General features: G+C 39.5%; 1 long non-coding RNA gene across 1 annotated transcript in view; it reads left to right on the top strand.

Annotated features, from left to right (window-relative positions):
• Positions 1–9,014, top strand: part of LOC140696786 (uncharacterized) — a 243,298-nt gene extending 234,284 nt beyond the window's left edge. The window contains exon 3 of the long non-coding RNA XR_012073296.1: positions 8,948–9,014. This is a non-coding gene — a long non-coding RNA (uncharacterized lncRNA). The remainder of the gene's footprint in view (positions 1–8,947) is intronic.
• The last annotated feature ends 9,332 nt before the right edge of the window (positions 9,015–18,346 follow it).

Genomic DNA, 18,346 nt, shown 5'->3' with positions numbered 1-18,346 from the left:
GGATAATTTCAAAAAGTCAAGGGAATCAAGCTCTTCTGTTATTTAATAAGATAAATACAAGAAGGGTAGAAGAGGTGAGATTATTTGCTTTTGATCAGGAGCAATCTGACTTTTTGAGGAGATGGGTAAGCTGTGGGCTTGCCCTCTTTGTAAATGTCCCTTTGGATTCCACACAGTATTAAATTGCACAGACTTCTCCAGCAGATGCAATGTGTAAATATAGGACAATAACTGGAAATTTATGAGGTTAAATACTGAGGAATTGCTGAGTAGTAAAATGAAGAGACATAAATTACAGGAAATGCTGCCCTTCAATGAATACATTATGCATAATAATGAAACTTTTAAAAGGCAACAGTAACCAAATATCAGAAAAGGGTCTGAAAGGAGAAAAGCCAAATAAAAAACTAGGACTAGGGCAGTCCAAAGTCAGAGCTGCTTTGTCACTGTTAAATGGTCACATCAGTTCCCTTAGATTTTTGTGGCTCTTTGTCCTCAGAAAGGTGAGGTGATTTGGTATGGTGAAGAGTATGGGGAATAAGGTCTGAGGAAATACTGTTCCTCACTGCCCACATGACCTAGGCTAAATTAATTAATCTCTATGAGCCCCAGTTTCCCCATTTTATAGAATTACTGTGAGAACTGAAAAGGACAAACATGTAAACCGCTTAGCTGAGCATATAGGAATGTTTAAAAATATGAATTCCTTCTATGACCTATATCAAATAATAACCAAGCGTTAACAAAATACAGAGAAGAAAGATGAGTTCTGGCCAGAGAGACTGGGAAAGACTTCTTAGGTGGGGAAGCATCTGAAAACTAGGTTAAGTTTTGATGAAGAAGGGCATGAATCAAGGCAAGAGAGAGAGAAAGGACACGGAGGTTCTGGGACTGGAAGGAAAAGGGAATAGAAGGGAGTAAGCAAGATGGGCATGGGCCCAAATCCCAGAGTGTCTTCACTGGCATGCTACAGCATCTGGCCGTTGTTCTATAGGCACTGGGGAGATATCAGAGGAATCAGGACAAGGGATGACACGATCAGAGAGTATTTCAGGAAGATGACTGGCACAATATGAAAACTGTATTGGAGTAGGGAGAGACCAGAAGCAGGGTGGCCACCTGGAAGGTGTGGCAGTAGTCCAGGCAAACACTAATGAGGACCTGAGTTAGGACAGGGACAGTGGCAGTGGAAACAAAGGCACAAATGTGGGGCCGTGAGGAGGCCGATGTGGCAGAGGTTGACTACTGATAGGTTGTGCGGTAAAGGACAGCAAGGAGCCTGAGAAGGCTCTGAGCTCCCAAGTTTGGGGACCAGGAATTTAGTGATGTCATTAACAAAAATGAGGATGGGGGAAAATCAGTATAAGTGACTTAATTTTAGATTTATTGAGTCTAGGGTATCCACAGCATTCCCAAGAAGGACTGTTGAAGGGGCTACTGGCCATGCAGGCCTGTGACTTGAGTCTGGACTAACACTCAGATTTAGGATCATTGACACTATAGTCCAAGTTGAAGCCATAGCAGTGATCAGGTCTAGCAAGGGAGAGAGACCAGGGAGGAGAAGGCAGGGCAAATGCTGGAAAATGTGTCTGTTTGGGGGCAGGAAAAGGAAGCTGCAAAGGAGGTGGAGACAGGTGAGAGAGACAGGGCCAAGGAGGCCATTTCTAGGGGACAGAACTAACAACAGTGTCAACAATCAGGAGAGCTGAGGTGGGTGAGAGCTGAGAAGAAGCCATAGGTCTCGGTGACCTTAGTAACTAGGATTTATTCCCTGCCTTCTTTCAAAAGGCATTGGAAGAAACTTAAAAGATTAGAACACAACACACTTCAAACAGTACAAGTGAAATAGATGTTTTAAGAAGCCAACTAGAAGGAGGTGCTGGGGGTGGGTAAGTGCTGCAGCTGAGCACTAAATTTAGCACTGAATTCCTTGGCACAGAGATTTTGAGGTCGTGGTATACCTTTAAGGGTTGGGTTTCATCAGGGATAGGAGACACACCAGGTATAATGCAAAAGGATGTGGGGCAAGGCAGTGAGGAAGGAAGGGGAAGAGCAAGTCCAGACAACCTTAAAGAGTGGTTTTGTGGTGCAGAGAAGGAGAAAGGAGGACAATGTTGGGGGCTAAAACCAGAACAGTTACTGCTTTCTTTTAACTGGAGCCCTTGGTTATTTTTTAAAAGAAAAAGTGGTTATAGGAAACTGAGGAATAACAGAAATGACAGTTATTAGAACATTTTCTGTGTGTTGGGCATTTTGCATCTATTGATATTTTTCAATTTTCAAACAACCCTTGAGGGTAGTTTAAGTATGAGGCTCAAGAAAGTTAAGTGACTTGCTCTACATCCAGTAGCAGAGTCAGAAAAGGAGTCCAGAAACATCTCACTTGAAAATCTATCTTCCTTCCCTGATACCACATTCACTCTCATAGCAGAAGACAGCTCGTCAGGGATGAAGACATGAATTGGGCTGCTTCTCCGTTAAGTTCCCCAAATGATTCTTGCTGTGGTTCCAAGTGCTTATCAGCATGGCTTTGTCTCAAACAATCTACACATATGCATCTCTAATGGATATTTTTGTCACTCAAAAAGTATTATGTAGAAGAAGGGTTAGACTTGTTCTGAAAGTTTAACAGATAGACCTTGGACTAACAGATGGCACTAAAAGAGGACAGATTGTAGCTGAACACAGTATTGGCTTGCTGACAGAGTAGCCCATAAATGTGAAGGTATGAAAGAAAAATCACAAATAGGGACATTTTATGTGACCAGAAATGAGGCAAACTATAATAGGTAATATTGCACTCCCATTATACAGATGAGAAAACTGACCTACGGTGCTTAAGTTACTTGCCAACAATGGAGCAAGGATTTTCCTCAGTTTGTCTGAAGTTCCTGGCAGGTGAAGGAAACAGGGTAAGTGAGATGGGGAAGAACATCTGTTGCGTATCAGTAAGTTTTCTCCCATCCCATACCTGAATTCTAACATGTAAACAAAATGGGACAAAAGACAAATGGGGAAGGGTAACTTTCTCTACTTTTTCACAGTAGTCCTTCCTCTAAGAAATTGTGTGCAGTACCTTTGAACCAAGACCTAATTCATTTCACCTGTGTATTTCTTTATGATAATTCATTTACTTAATTACTCACCTGACAAACATTTATCACGTATCCCACATTCTAAAAATGATGCTAAGCCTTGGAGATACGGTGATGACTAAGACAAGATCCCTGCCCTCAAAAGGGCTCCCAGTTCTAACAAGAGGAAGCTAGACAAACCAAAGGTAATCATCACAAATCAGACTGTGATAAGTTACCCTAACAGAGGTGGGCACAAAGTGTTATGAGATTTGAAGAAGGGAATAAGAAATAATTTTTAATGGAAGTGGAGGACCTGAAAAGACTTCATAAAAACAAAACCACAAAAAAACCTGTTTTGAAAACTAGACCACGTTTCAACGGAGACAGGAAGGAAGGGTCTAAACTAAGGTCTTGATAATTAAAAAGCAAAGAGTGTGCTGAGAAGCTGAAAGTAAAGATACTCAAATAGGGGTGGAGGGAGGTAAGGATGGAAAGTCATGCTAGAACTGAAATCTTGAGTATGGTGGATTTTAACTTGACTTGGAGGAGAGCAGGAGGTATTAATGATACTAATGATACCCCATAGACTAAGAGATTTATGGGCTGACAAACAGCATACAGATGAAAGGCAAGGCAGGAAGCACAGTCAGGAGGCCTCAGTACCTTGGAGCAGAGTGAGCATTTATACAGCCTTGGGAGTCAGCCACACCCCCTCAGAATCCTGACTTCCTCTGCTGGTTCTGCAGCTGTGAGCAAGTCATTCCTTCTCTCTGGCCCTCAGTTTTTTCACCTGTAAAATGGGAAAAAATTACACCTGCTTTTTAAGTTTGTGGGGAGGACTGAATGAAATACTGTGCATAAATCTTAGTAGATAATAAACATTGATAAATGGTAGCAAAACCAGAATTAGAAATAGCCCACTGAATTGATGTGTCTGACTCACACATCAATTCCTCTGGAAAACCTGTAAACCTGCTTTGGGCCTGGGTTTTCACCATCTCCCTCATGCTTGATGTACTCTGAAGAAAGCCACCATCACATCAGAAAATTCCACTTCTGTTTTGCCACGGTGAGCATCAGGGCACTGCATGTTTCTGGCATTGGCCTTTCTCTATGGACTCTCTTTGAACTTTTCCCCAACAAGGACCGCACCACACAGCCTCGATGGTTACACAGGACTGATCTCAAGGCCTTGTCCAAGGCCTAAAACAAACTCTGGGCTAAAGGAACAGCAGTTAGCTGCTCTGTGTCTCCAGCAAAAATAATGGGAAGGAAACCACCTCAAGTGACTGTCCATGAGTTGACCTGAGACACACTGACCAAGGTGCCATTCCGTTGAGAGAGACATAGTGACACTTCTGTGAGGTCATGCCTTTTTCAGATTTGATGTGGCTCCTAAATGTACATCACAGCCTGTTACCTGTGCTTTCCTTCATATTCTGTGATTGTGTGTTCAGTAAATAGCACGGAGACTGTAAAGACTTTGTTGTGAAATCAAGGAACATTAACTCATTAAGTCAATAATTCATGGACTCTTTTATCTAAAGTGGCAACATCACACCATCAATTCACAAAACAGCCACTTCTCTGAAGTGTATGTGATGATAATAATGGATTTTCTAACAATACCCTCTCAAAGCAAGGTCACTGCACCCAGATGCTGTGGACATGCTGATCTGACCTAGGTCAGCAAAACAAGCTTTATTATTGAACCTAATTATGAACTATCAAGATAATGGTCTAGACTAAACTGTTTCCTAGGGGATTATTTAGAAACTAGTAAGCCATTTTAGTTTTAAATCTACTCTACTTGGCAGTACCTGTGATCATGCAGGAAATGTGTTTGCTTTGTAGAATGGGCTACAATTGGTACAAATTCTTTGGAATTTTAGGAATATCAGTGACATTATACAATGTTGTACTGTACTTATACATAATTTTCAGGTCACTGTCTATACTGTTATATACCCATCTTATAAACAAATAGCTGTATATGTATAGCTTAGATTATCAAAGCTCATAATGAAGTATGCAATTCTGAGTATTTCTGGTCAGTTCTGTAATGTGACACACAGGGACACATGGTTTGCTGCCCTAGCAAACTGTAAAGGTATTTCTGATATTTATTGAGAGGTTTTCTCCTGCCCTCAGATTGGAGGTTATTGTGTATTTTTAATTCAGATTCACAGACTAAAATTCACTATTGTCTGACACTGGTTAATACATCTATACCGGCTTACTTCTGCATTAAGAGTTAGTGTCACCAAAGGATATTTAAGCAAGGACCCACAGTTTTGGTGGGCTTTCCAATTTGGGATTCTCTCTCTCTCTCTCTCTGATAACATTAACACTGGGGGTGACCTTCTGGGAGGAGGAGCCAAGGAACACAATATTTCCTGGATTGCAAACTTACCAGCAGATTTTTAATCAGCTTTGGGGGAAAAATCCCAATTAACAGTAGGCAGTGATTGTAAGATAAACTGCCAAGTCAGAAATGTTAAATTGAGAAAAAAAATGCACTTTAGAATTGAGGAAATAAGATACATTCTGTTTGCCTGGTGACATCCTGGTAAAACTATTCATCTCATGTGAATGAAGACTGTGTTTTCAGGTTTAACAACAATACCATTATCAATGAAGCCAGTATTTCGTGATTTCAGCCCAACATTTAGATCTCCTCAACAATTGAATAAAACACTTCAAAGTCATTCCAAGCCATCCTTGATGATGTGCATACAGGTATATGGTGTATATCTTTTTTTGCCTTTTTGGCATTTTAAATGCAAGTCTGAGAGGTTACCTGAGAAAAAATTTCACACATTGTTACAACTAAGAGCAGTGTCAACCTGTAGAGCTTCTGCTCCATAATTTTTGCATGGAATTTTCCAGTCATTGTAATATCTTTGAATTTCTAAAAATTGGAAGAAGGCAAGCAGTGTGGTAGTTGATAATAAAGTCTCTTTAATCAAAGTGATGGATTTGTATCCTGCCTTTCCCACTTCCTTGAAATGATTGTAGACAAGTTGCTTTAACACCTGTAAGCCTCAGTACTCTCAGCTCTAAAATGGTGAGAGTCAGAGTCCCTATATTACAGGCTGGTTGGGAAGATAAAGTAATATCCATATAGTACCTGGTACTTAGTAAGCACTGCTAAATAGAAATTATCATTCTTCAATACAAATTGCTTGAAATGACCATTTATAGGACTTTTCTCTTGGCTTGTTTTTAAATTTTTCTTCCTTGATCTAGGAGCAGGGTTCCCACTATAGTTATCTTCTCCTTTCAGTCATAGCAGCTTAAAGCTTATGAAGCTGGATGTTGCTCAGACTGCAAGTTTTTTTTTTTTCCACCTTGCCTTTTTTTTTTTCCTTCTTCTCTGTATTTCCAACTTTTTTTTTTGCAATAAATATATTATTGAATAATTGTGACAGGGGTTAGGAAACAAAACTCTCTCTTCCCATGCATACATACACCCTCACCCCAAATTTAGAGCTATTTCAGTGACAGTGACAGTGATTCTGCTGAATTTGGTCAATACATTTGCCCAAAATAAATAAATAGATTAAAAACTGACCAGTGGACATATGTAGAAAAAGAGTTTGTTAAAATATTTGCTTGCCAGGCATATTATTTTTTCCTATCTCATGCCACTTGTTTTTTTCATTTCATTTGATTTTGAAATTTAACAGCAGTAAATTTGGTACAGGAAAAAAATGTTAATAACTTCCACAAGAACTCAAATAATGACCCCACCTAAAGTCTTGGCCCCTGCTCAGTTCATAATGAAATGGTTTACATAATTAGTACATTTACTATAGATGCTAGCCACAGAGGTAGTTAAATTATATTACTTGTGTTGAGAGAGAGGGAAAAAATCATATTTAAGTGAAACCATTTCATTGATATTCTACTCTAATTTTAAAAGGATAAAATTAATATCTGAAACTTTAAGTTAGTACAGATATGCCTATGTTTCTGTTTATAACGTGAAATAATTTTGCTATATTCTTTTTATTCCCTGTATCTGAGTTTTCAACAATAATGATAAAAATAACAATTGCTGTTGAAAAATGTCAATTTACTTAATGGTTGGGAATTCTTTTTTAACTTCAAGTAATCTTCTTATGACTCAATTAATATAAAAAGACCCAGGATCAAGAGAGAACTCTTAATAAATGGGCTTCCCCCAAATAAACAGATGTTCCTACATTAAGAACTAATCAACCCTGCTGGAGTTAATCACCAAATTCCAAAATAGTGCCAGACCATAATTAGCCACTTGATTCTGTGAGAGACCCATTACGGTGAGGGTGCAGGGTTTGATTAGCACCACTTCACTCAGAAGGCAGCTTCCAGGCTGCACTTAAACAACTAATCTGCACCATCACTCTTGGCTTTGGTGGCAGTTGGCCACGTATAAGGGCTGCAGCATGGAGAAGATTAATTACTCTTACACGTAACTCACTAGGGCCCAGGGCCCTGAAGGTTGATAACAAGGCTGTGCAAGATTGATTCCTGGTGGCTCTGGCAAGAGAGGTTTGGGCTTCTGTAGTGCCGTTGTCAAAATGGCGTGATGAGGTGGAGCCAAGGAGAGCTCTGAGAACCACACAGGTGCCTAAGACTACCAACCCACAGGCACAAATTCCTTCCCTGAAAATTTCTTAGTTCTCACCTCCTGTGCTTCTGGCTGAAGCTCTGGACTTTTTTCTTCTATGACTTGTGAATCACTTTGGAAAGGAGTTCATCTTTCCCATCAGCCAAAGTAGGTGGAGACCATTTAGAATATTAATTATAATTATCCCTTGTAGCTGGTGTTTAAAAGCACCAAGAGTGAATGAATGAATTAATAAGTGAACAAATGAATGAATTAAATGCATAAAATGCTTGTAATTTACAGGAGTTACATATATTAACTCAGCTGAGCCTTTTTGCTCGATGAGTTTGGTATGTATCTTCACTTTTAAAGGTAAACTCCTATTTCTTTTACTCTCAACACATCTGACACCAAATATGTGAGTTTTCCACACTAAGTAATGCTGACACTAACTACTTGGAGTTAGTGCAGATCTCACAGCACAATGCTCAGTCCCTCAAGGCTACTCCACTTCAGATGCCAATTGCAAGTCCCAGGCTATCACTTGTGCTTCTGACCAACTAGCTAAAAATCAAGGGTTCTCATGCCCCCTTCCTTGGGTTTAATAATTTGCTGGAATGACACAGAGAACTCAGGAAAGCTCTTTATGTCCTGTTACTGGTTTATGATAAAGAATATAACTCAGAACCAACCAAATGGAAGGAATGCATAGGGAAATGTTGTAGGAACGTGCTCAGAAATTCCACATTCTCTTCAAGCGTACCACCCTCCCAGCACCTTGATGTGTTCACCAACATGAAAGCTCTCCAGACCCTATCATTTAGGGTTTTTATGAAGGCTGTATTACATAGGTGTGATTGACTAAATCACTGGCCATTGGTGAACAATGTCAATCCTTAGTTCTTCTCCTCTCCCCAGAGGTCTGGTGGTAAGACTGAAAGTTACAACTCTCTTAACAATGGTTGGTTCCTCTGGCAATCAGCCTCCATTCTCTAAGAGCCATCTAATTTGCATAAACTCAAGTATGGGGAAAGGGGCTCTTGATGAATATGAAAGATGCTTTTCTCACTCCTACCACTGAGGAAGCTACAAGGATTTTAGAACTCTGTGCCAGGACTCAGGACACAGACCAAATATCACAGCTTTGAAGGTGGGAAAACTAAAATTCCAAGCAGTGCAATGACTTGCTCAGACACATGTTGATTGGATGTAGCAAAGCCAAGTTTAAAACCCAGAAATTTTAAATACTAATCTGATGCTCTTTCTATTCTACCAGAGAGGCTGGCAGAGAAGACCTGGATTGAGGGCAGCAAAGAGGATTAAGATGAAGAAAAAGGAGAATGGCAGAGGAAAGTGAGATGAAGAAGCAGGTGAGGTGTTTCTCTGCTTGACTTTATATATAATGTGTAATGAAAATATAGTAAGACAGATTTTAAATCAAACACTGGCAAGTCCACTTGTTAATGTGTGGGGGGTTCCCTTCAGAATGATCACCCTGGGAAGAGGAGAAGATCATGGTTGAATCTGTGTGTCAGACGAGGAAGGCAGCCTGTGAGTTTGGCCATATGCCTTCTGACTGCCAGTCTGCTATGGCTTCTGAGGGACTACAGAGTTGCTGGGGGAACCCTTCACAAGACCATGACTACTAAGGCATTCTGTCACTTTTATGACACAACTTCTATCCTTCTTTTTGAACTTGTGGTGTACATTTTTGACAATCTTCCTGACCAGATAGAGCATTTTGACAAAATGCTACTTCTTAAAATTCGTGAATAGTCCTGTGAAGTATGGACATATTATTTTTATTGCCACTTTATAGGTCATAAAATGAGGTGCAGAGAAGCTAAATAGCTTGTCCAAGATCGCAAAGCTAACAATAGATAGGGTAATGGTTTAATTTACTGATTCGCTGATGCAATGAGTAAATATGATATGAGTACCTTCTATACACCAGACCCTATTTTGGGGGATATAGCAGTACACAAGACCAGCAAAGTCCTTGCCCTCATGGAGCTTACATTTCAAACTTCTCATGATAAATCCAGTGTTCTTCCTGAGAGCCGCAACTGCTTAGAGCTCTAGGACTTCATTCCAGGGCATAAATTCTCTCCGTGGTGTACCTGTCTCCAGACGTGTTCTCTCCATTATTTCCTCTTTCTCTTGGAAGAAAGGCTTCCTTCCATCTGCGTTCATGGGATTTGGAGACTGATCTTATCCCTCTTGCATTGGTCCTTGACCAGTGACTTAGCAGCTGCCCATGGCAGCAGCCTGAGGCACATCTCCCTGTGTATAGGAGTTGGCACTGAGTGTGCCGTCCATCCAGGCCAGGTGTGACCCTGCATGATAATCAAGACCACAGATCCCTTTCCACAATATCCCAGCACTGTGCTAAGCATATGGATTAATATATTAACTCCTCACAACAGGTTTATGAAGCAGGCATTGCATTTTCCACTTGAGATATCCGAGTGGCTAAATATGTAGCCCAAGTCACAGAGTAGGATTGAAAGCCAGTTCTCTATGACCTCAGAGCTGGGCCTCAGTCATCATCTCTGCCATGTGGTGCTGGCACACCATCCAGGCCTGTCTGCAACCTGACTGACTATACTAACAGTGGTTTTCCTGCTGTCAGATTTGTCTATTGCATTACATGAGGAGCTACAGCACTCCACAAATTTTTATTCTTGATAAATATTCATTAAAGCAGTTTTGTAGTATTCAAGTTTACTAATTAACTATGTATCATTAAAGCCTAAGTGTAATTATGTCAAAACATTATTATTATTATTATTATTATTATTATTATTATTATTATTTTGCCTTGAGAATTTCAAGGAAAACCAGACTACACACTTTGACTCAGCAGACAATTTGCATTCTCTTATGTATTAATGTCTTCTTGACATAGAAAGACTATGGGCTCCCTGAGAACATCATTCACTTAGATGCAAGGGAGAACTGAGTACAGGGTAATAGTGTCAAAGCAAATTTGTGGAGAATTTTACTGTAATGATGCTCATTTTCTAGACAAGAAAAATAAATGAGTCCTTTGGGGGGCAGTGAAAAATCTGTCAGTGATATGGTGTATTGAAGTGTTCTGAGTATTCAGTGACTTTATTTCTTTAGTTTCTTTTCAAAGAATTTTAATTTCACGACAGAACAATATACTTGTAAAAAATATAGCTTTTGTTGAATTTTTATCCCCTTGGAACATTCTGTGATTCAGTTCTCCAAGGACTTCTGTATAACTTTACACAACACGAACCTTCTCAGATAATGGCACTGTGTACACCAATCTTGCTGAGGTGTGTACAAGGATGCATGAAGGTGAAAGTTACATGATCTGTGTATATTTCAATTGCTGTGAAGGGAGGGAGGAGACTAATGGCACCACCAGGTTATTTAGCTCTCACCTATTAAGAAGAAATAGATACATTTCAACCAATCATATTAAGTTTATCTCTGACCTAGGTTTCCGAGCATATTCTGCCATAACTGGTTCACCATCTTGGCTTCTTTTCTAGAAACAGGGGGGAAATCCACAAGAAAATCTCAGAACCTCTTTTACAGATAAGTACAATTTACGATCATTTCCTGACAACAGAGGAAGGTGAAATATGTATTTTTTTCAGTTGTTTCAACCTTTCTACTTTCAACCTTTCTACTTCTTTACCTTTAATATTTCGACTACCACCTCTTGGTGCTTAAATGATAAAGCCTCTGAAGACCCAGGATCTATAGAAGGAAAGGGCTAGAAGGGCATGAAAGTATCAGCCAAAGGAAAGCATAAATTGTATCTCTAATCTGAAAGGCTTGAAAGTGAGATGATCCTGTCCATGTAGCAGTGGCATCCGTGCCCAGGTGCTGTTCTGGACCTCTGCTCTCCAATATCATCAGACAGTTAGGACTTCTAAGGACTCACTGTGCTGTGTGTGCTTCTAGAACTTCAAGGCTGTTACTCTCTACCCCTGGCATCCAATCAGTGTAGAGACTGAATGGTTGATTTGGTTTAGGCATTTCCACAACAGTGGCAACACTTTCTGAGTTTGGAACCCTAACCAGAACCCTAACCCTAACCCTGACTGGATGGAACACACTGTTCCTGTTGCTTTACAAGTACCATGTCAGTTGATCCCAACAACAATTCTATGAGTACTGTCATCTTAATTCTTCAGACAATTAAATTGAAGCACAAAGTTAGTAATTTAGTCACTATCATACAAAAGTAAGTGATCAGGCCAGGACTGACATCTGGACATATTCTAATGCCTAAATCTGGGCTTATAATCACTAAACTACACTACAGGCCTATGGCAGATGTTATCTGAATGATGTTTTAAAATGTGATTTTAGAAACAAAGATGTTATTTAGAAAAAAAAAAAACTCAGAAATACCAAGAATGAAGATTAAACAGGTTTTCCTAAATGACTATACTAAGCATTTTGGCTAATTACAGGTATTTAATGAAAGTTTCATTTGGTGGTTCATGATTTTTGTAATTGTATTCATTGCTCACCAAATCTTCCTCATGTGAAAGTTATATTGATAGTTTTTTGGTCATTTATGTGACTCTGTTTCTGATCTTTTGTATATAAGTTTGCTGTTTACTTCTATTTACTTCTTCATGCTCATGTGTTATATTTTGAGAGATTTACAGATTCTGTCTATATTTTCCTAACACTCCGTAATTTTATTTAGGGTCCCTACTACCTTAGCTGCAAGTGCTCTGAAATCTGTTCCACTGCAGCTATTGGCCTATTTTTCTTCTTTGTTCTTTTTTTGTTCTTTGAATTTAACCTCTCTGTGCATAATATTACACTGTATCAGGCAAACCTTCTTACATTGTCCTTTCTCAGGCTGAGTTGTCTGCTTATTTGCTCTCTTTCCTTGGTTCTGGCCACTTATCTTCAGCATTAATCATCAGAATAATGCAATCAGCTATAAGGAATAGAAACTGTGACTAGCTAAAGCTTAAAAAGGGCAGGTATACTTTACATGCCACAGGTCCAGAGGTAGCAACTGTTAGTCCAACAGGTCATTAATGTCAAGATAGATTTTTCCGCTATCCTCTCAACCTTTCCCTATGAGCATAATTTAACAGCAGAGGCTCCAGCTATCACATACGCATTCCAGGCAGGAAGAACTAGGAAAGGCAGCACCAGCTGTACATATTCTCCTTAATCAGTAAAGTGAAAGCTTTATCTCAAAATACCCAGATGACTTCTGTTTTTGTTCTCATAGGCCAAAACTGTGCCATAAGGCATCTCCTAAGTATAATGGAGGCTGCAAAACAAGCAATTAGCTGGTCACATTGGTTCCCTCTTAAACAATATTGGGCTTCTGTTAACTACAAAGGGGGGATGCAAAATGAGCAAACAGTTTTGGTGTACAGAAAGCTGTTTCAGAGCATCTGTTTTTGCTTTCTGTCATGGTAATAACATATTGGGCACATGGCCACCTACCTACGTTTTCCAGCCTCTCTTGTAGCTAGATGTGACCGTGTGACTGAGTTCAGGCTGGTGACATTTGGATAGAAATGACATGTGCCTTTTTCAGGTATTGCTTGTAAAATGATTGGCTGTGCTCTTACCTGGCCTTTTCGCCCCTTCTTGTTAGTAGGGAAGTTGTAAGAACTGGGATGGCTGCCTTGGACCCAGCATTGAAAATGGCAGAACTGACTACTAGCCCTTGATGGCCTACCTACCTTTGGATTATTATGTGGGAGAGAAATAGATCATTTCTGTTTTTGATTGGACACTGTATTTTTAGCCTTTCTTATAGCTGCTTATCTCATAACCTAACCATCACAGCAACTGATAATATCTGCCTCCTCATTCACACCAGATTTCATTCCATTGCATGCCCTAAGAAAGTCTGCCCTGGCCACTGGCTACCAGGTCACTGTCTCTTTGCTCATGCTATTCACCATGGCTTCTGTGGATACTGATTACACTGGACCCAGTCAATGACCACACCTCTACTCTTACATATGGGTTTCCCAGAGTCTATTCAGTCTGGCCATTGTAAGGGTAAATGTCCGTTCTTGATTTGGGGAAGGGAAAAATAGTCACTAGAAGTCATTGTTCCCCCCACCCTCTACCTCCACCTCCAACCCAAGCACAGGAGCAGACAAGCCTTCTAAGAGATTCTTGTTTCTCACTTTCAAAACTATCCTTTTTTGAAAAGAAAGAAGATAGAACAAATGATAATGCTTTAACAGCTACCAACTCAAGTCAAAAGGGCTGTCATCCTGGTGAACAATCTTTTGGCATTTGTAACCTTCAAACACCTTCCTGCTGGTCATCTCAAGTCACTTTTGCCTTTCTTAGTCCTAAATTTTATTCTTATCCTTTGTCTTGATAGTTGCCTTTTTCTCTTTTGAAGTACACCAGGCAGCATTTTAGGAAAAAATGATATGATTTGATATATATGAATGATATAAATTTTAAAATGTGATTTGCATTCATCTTTTCCATACATATATTCCACAAAATTAGTTTATGGTCAAGGTTGATCTTGTAAGACTGAACAATCAATAAACTTTGTCTCCTGCCTTTTTATTTTCTTGCATTTTTCTGCCCTTTCAAATTTCCTTCATCTCCTTACTCTCCAGAAGAGCTTCCTGTTTCATTATGCTTCCCTGATCTCTCTTGTTATTTAAAAGCACCTTCCTCAGAACTATCAAGGTCATCAGAAACAAAGAAAGTCTGAGAAACTGTCACAGACCAGAGGAGACTAAAGAGACATTATGACTAAATGAAATCCTGGATGGGATATAGAAAAAGGACATTAGGGTAAGACTAGTGAAATCCAAAAAATGTGTGGAGTTTAGTTAACAGTAATGAACCAACGTTGGTTTCTTAGTGGTGACAAATGTATTAAGGTAATGTATGATGTTACGAATAGAGGAAACTGGTTTTGGGCTCTAGGAAAAGTCTCTAATACCTTTGCAACTTTTTTGAAAATCTTAAACTATTCTAAAATGATAAGTTCATTAAAAATAAACACTTAAAAACTAAAAAATATAGGGGGAAAAGCACCTCACAAACTCCTTTATGTTAAGGATTTGGAGACACCATGTGAAGCCATTCATGAAGTGTTTTCCTAAGACAGCATTTCCCAAAAGATATTCTTAGAATAAAACACATTAGTAGCTTCATGACCAGATGGTCATTGGTGAGATATTTGGTTAACATCATTCCTCCCTTAGAACTTACTAATATATGTACATAATTCATGGTACATAATACACATTAACTTAAAAAAGTCCTGAAATTAAGAGACTCTTTTGTTTGATAGAGGGTTTCTCATATTTATTTGGCTGTGTGAGCTTTTTTTCCTCAAATAGTATGTCACTTCCTATGGAAATAATATGCTACAAAGACACCCTAGGAAAGTTGTTTCAGAGAAAGCAGTCCTTAGTTTGGAAGCTTGCATGGTGGAAATTTAGGGATGGCATTAAAACTCTAGGAGCAGTAACTTCATGGTTTTGCTCTTATCACTCCACACTACTCCACCAAGCCACAAATGTGACTCCTCAGGGAATGTTCAAGGTACAGGAAAATCACTAAGGTTTTATTATAGATACAAAGGATGCAAAATTGTACTTAGAAACACACAATGTCAGTCTCCTGACTCTGCTAATTGACTCCAACTTTAATGGTGCTAGGCTCATTATTCCCCTTTTAGCAGTGTCCAACATCAGCATTTGGGAGCCTTTGAAACCATATGCATCTTGAATAGGTTGCAGTTTGATCATTTAAAGCAGCAAAGATCAATTGTCCAGGCTCTAGCTATGCGAGATTGGCAAACCAGACTGCAGGATGGCTGATCCTCTTACTTCAGCTGCCTTCCAATTGATACTGATTGCTGCATCCACATCAATTGGTCAGTGATCCACATCAGTTAAAGTTGCTCAAAGGCACAGAAAGAAGTTGCTTTATCTAACCTCACATCAGTAATACAGGAGCAGCTAAAGGGGGAAAGGGCTTTTGTGTGACTTTCAACGGAATATGAAGTATGCTGATCCATCATCTGTAGAGTCACTCTAAAGAAGATTCTAATGAGCCACATTCTGTCTTAGTAGGAAAAGGAATGGATTTTTGCTACTTGATCCCCATTCCTCATTTTTTTCTCCTTGGGTTGCATTATGGTGAATTTACGGGACATTTGGAGGGCTAAGCCAGTGGCTGCACCTAATCATATCTCATTTGACATAAATGAGGTTTTTAAGCAATATTTGATTTAAATATTGGTTAAGTACTCTTACTCTTTGTCAGCAGTATCCTATGATATATCAGTGAAAAAGATATGCTCTCTGTCCTCAAGGAATTCCCAAGCTGGCAGCAAAGACAGACAAGAAAATAGACAACTACAGTACAAGATGCAGGAGCTTTGATAAGGGGAGATTCTAGGTGCTTTAGTAATATTGAGGAGGAACTGTGGTGTGCCCTGGGGCAAGGTGGAGGAGCACTCAGGGAAGACTTCCTGAGAGAGGTGACATCTGATCTAACAAAATAGTACATGTTCTGTGCATGATCTTACCTATCATCAAAATATGGAGAGAGGTTATATACAATTAGGATACCTACCGAACCATGGACTTCCTGTATAAAACAAAAGCTAGACACCCTGGGGAGACTCTTGCATTTTATTTTGTTTAGGTACCGAATGGTCTTTAGATTATTTAGCAAAAACTTATATGTCATCTCAAGCTAGAGTCTCACATATGTGAGTGATAAGTGTGTTGAATAAACACAACTTCTGATGTAATCAAAAGATAGCTCTACTGATTTTTTCCCCTACTGCACTATATACACTTTACTGAATGTGAATAGCCTGTTCCTGTCCCCAGAAGAAACCCAGGCAGGTTCGCAGATTTTAAAGCTCAGTCTAAGGCAATAGAAAGATCCAGAGTCCCTTTAAGTCACAAACACTGCCTCAATTCAGGAAATCAAATGTCTGGACCCATGTAAGAAAAATATCTCCAAATGCAAGTTATGGTCCCTGCCCTGGGGCTGGCTGCAGTCTAAAAACGTGAAGTGGGTGAAGAGAGGGTGGGCTCCCCACTCTGCTCGCCTCGTTCCCAGCTGTAGCTGGTGCCATTTTGTTTCCTGTCTGTGTGAATGGAGGGGATGGATGGGGAAAAAACCTGGGTGGGAGAGTATGTACAAGGCTAGGTGGCATCTCACTTCCTGGGCTAGGGAGATGATCGAACTTGACTCTCTTTGGAAAGAGTGATGGCAGCCTCTTTCCTCTCTCCCACAATTTCTGACCCTGGTAGATACAGCTGTGTTCCAGGTTGGTGGCTCCTTCCTCAGCCCCTGGGAATCTGGTGCTATTTCTATTCTTTCACTGTTAAAGCCAGCTCACCCTATGTTGGTTCTGTTGAGTGAGAATTAGATCACCCTACGTCTGCACCTCAGGAGATGCTCTCATTCCCCACACCCTAGCAAATTCTGGGAAAGCAGTTCCCATGGAACTTTCTTCAGTGGGCAAGAGATGAAAGGACAGCCCCCTCCCCACCCACTACATATGTATACACACATTCAAGGATGGGGGTAGGGGAGATGGGGCCTATTTCCATAAAGGACCAGATAGTGAATATTTTAAGTTTGTGGGCCTTATGGCCCTGCTGTAACTATTCAACTTTGCCACTGTAGCACAAAACAGCTGTAGACAATAAGTATACAAATGAGCATAGCTGTGTTCCCATAAAATTTTATTTACAAAAGCAGGCAGCAGGTAACCCAATTAAAAAGTAGGCAAAGAATTTAAATAGACATATGTCCAAAGAATACATACAAATTGCTAATAAGTACATGAACTGATGCTCAACATCTTTAATCATTAAGGAAATGAAAACCAAAACTGCAATGAGATATCACTTCATGCTTACTAGAATGGCTGTAATAAAAAAGATGGACAATAACAAGCATTGATAAAGATGTGGATAAATTGGAACCTTCATGTCTTGCTAGTGGGAATGTAAAATTGTGTAGCCAATTTGAAAAACAGTGTGGCAGTTCCTCAAAGTATTAAAATAGAATTACCATATGGATCAGCAATTCTACTCCAAAGTATCTACCCAAGAGAAATAAAAATGTATGTCCATGAAACTGGTACAGCCTCTATGGAAAAAACAGTATGGAGGTTCCTCAAAAAATTAAAAGTAAAACTATCATATGATCCAGCAATCCCACTTGTGGATATATGTCTAAGGGAAATGAAAACAGGATCTCAAAGAGATATCTGCACTCTTATATTCATTGCAGCATTATTTACAATACCCAAGATATGGAAACAACAAATGAAATGTCCATCAGCAGATGAGTAGATAAAGAAGATGTGGTATATATACGCAATGGAATATAATTCAGCCATGAGAGAGAAGGATCTTGCCATTTGAGAGCATTATGCTAAGTGAAATAAGTGTGACAGAGAAAGACAGAAACTATATGATGTCATTTATATGTGTAATCTTAAAAAGCTAAACTCATAGAAACAGCAAGGGCTAGGGATAGAGAAAATGTGGAGATGTTGGTCAAAGGGTACAAGCTTCCAGTTATAAGTCAAATAAGTTCTGGAGATCTAATGTGTACAACATGACAAGTATAGTTAATCATGCTGTATTATAGACTTGAAAGTTGCTAAGAGAGTAAATCTTGAATATTC

The sequence above is a fragment of the Vicugna pacos genome, chromosome 6 (genome assembly GCF_048564905.1).
Source record: "Vicugna pacos chromosome 6, VicPac4, whole genome shotgun sequence".
NCBI classification, from domain to species: Eukaryota; Metazoa; Chordata; class Mammalia; order Artiodactyla; family Camelidae; genus Vicugna; species Vicugna pacos.
The sequence above is the reverse complement of the archived record's forward strand: the minus strand, read 5'-3'. Positions and strand labels throughout refer to the sequence as shown.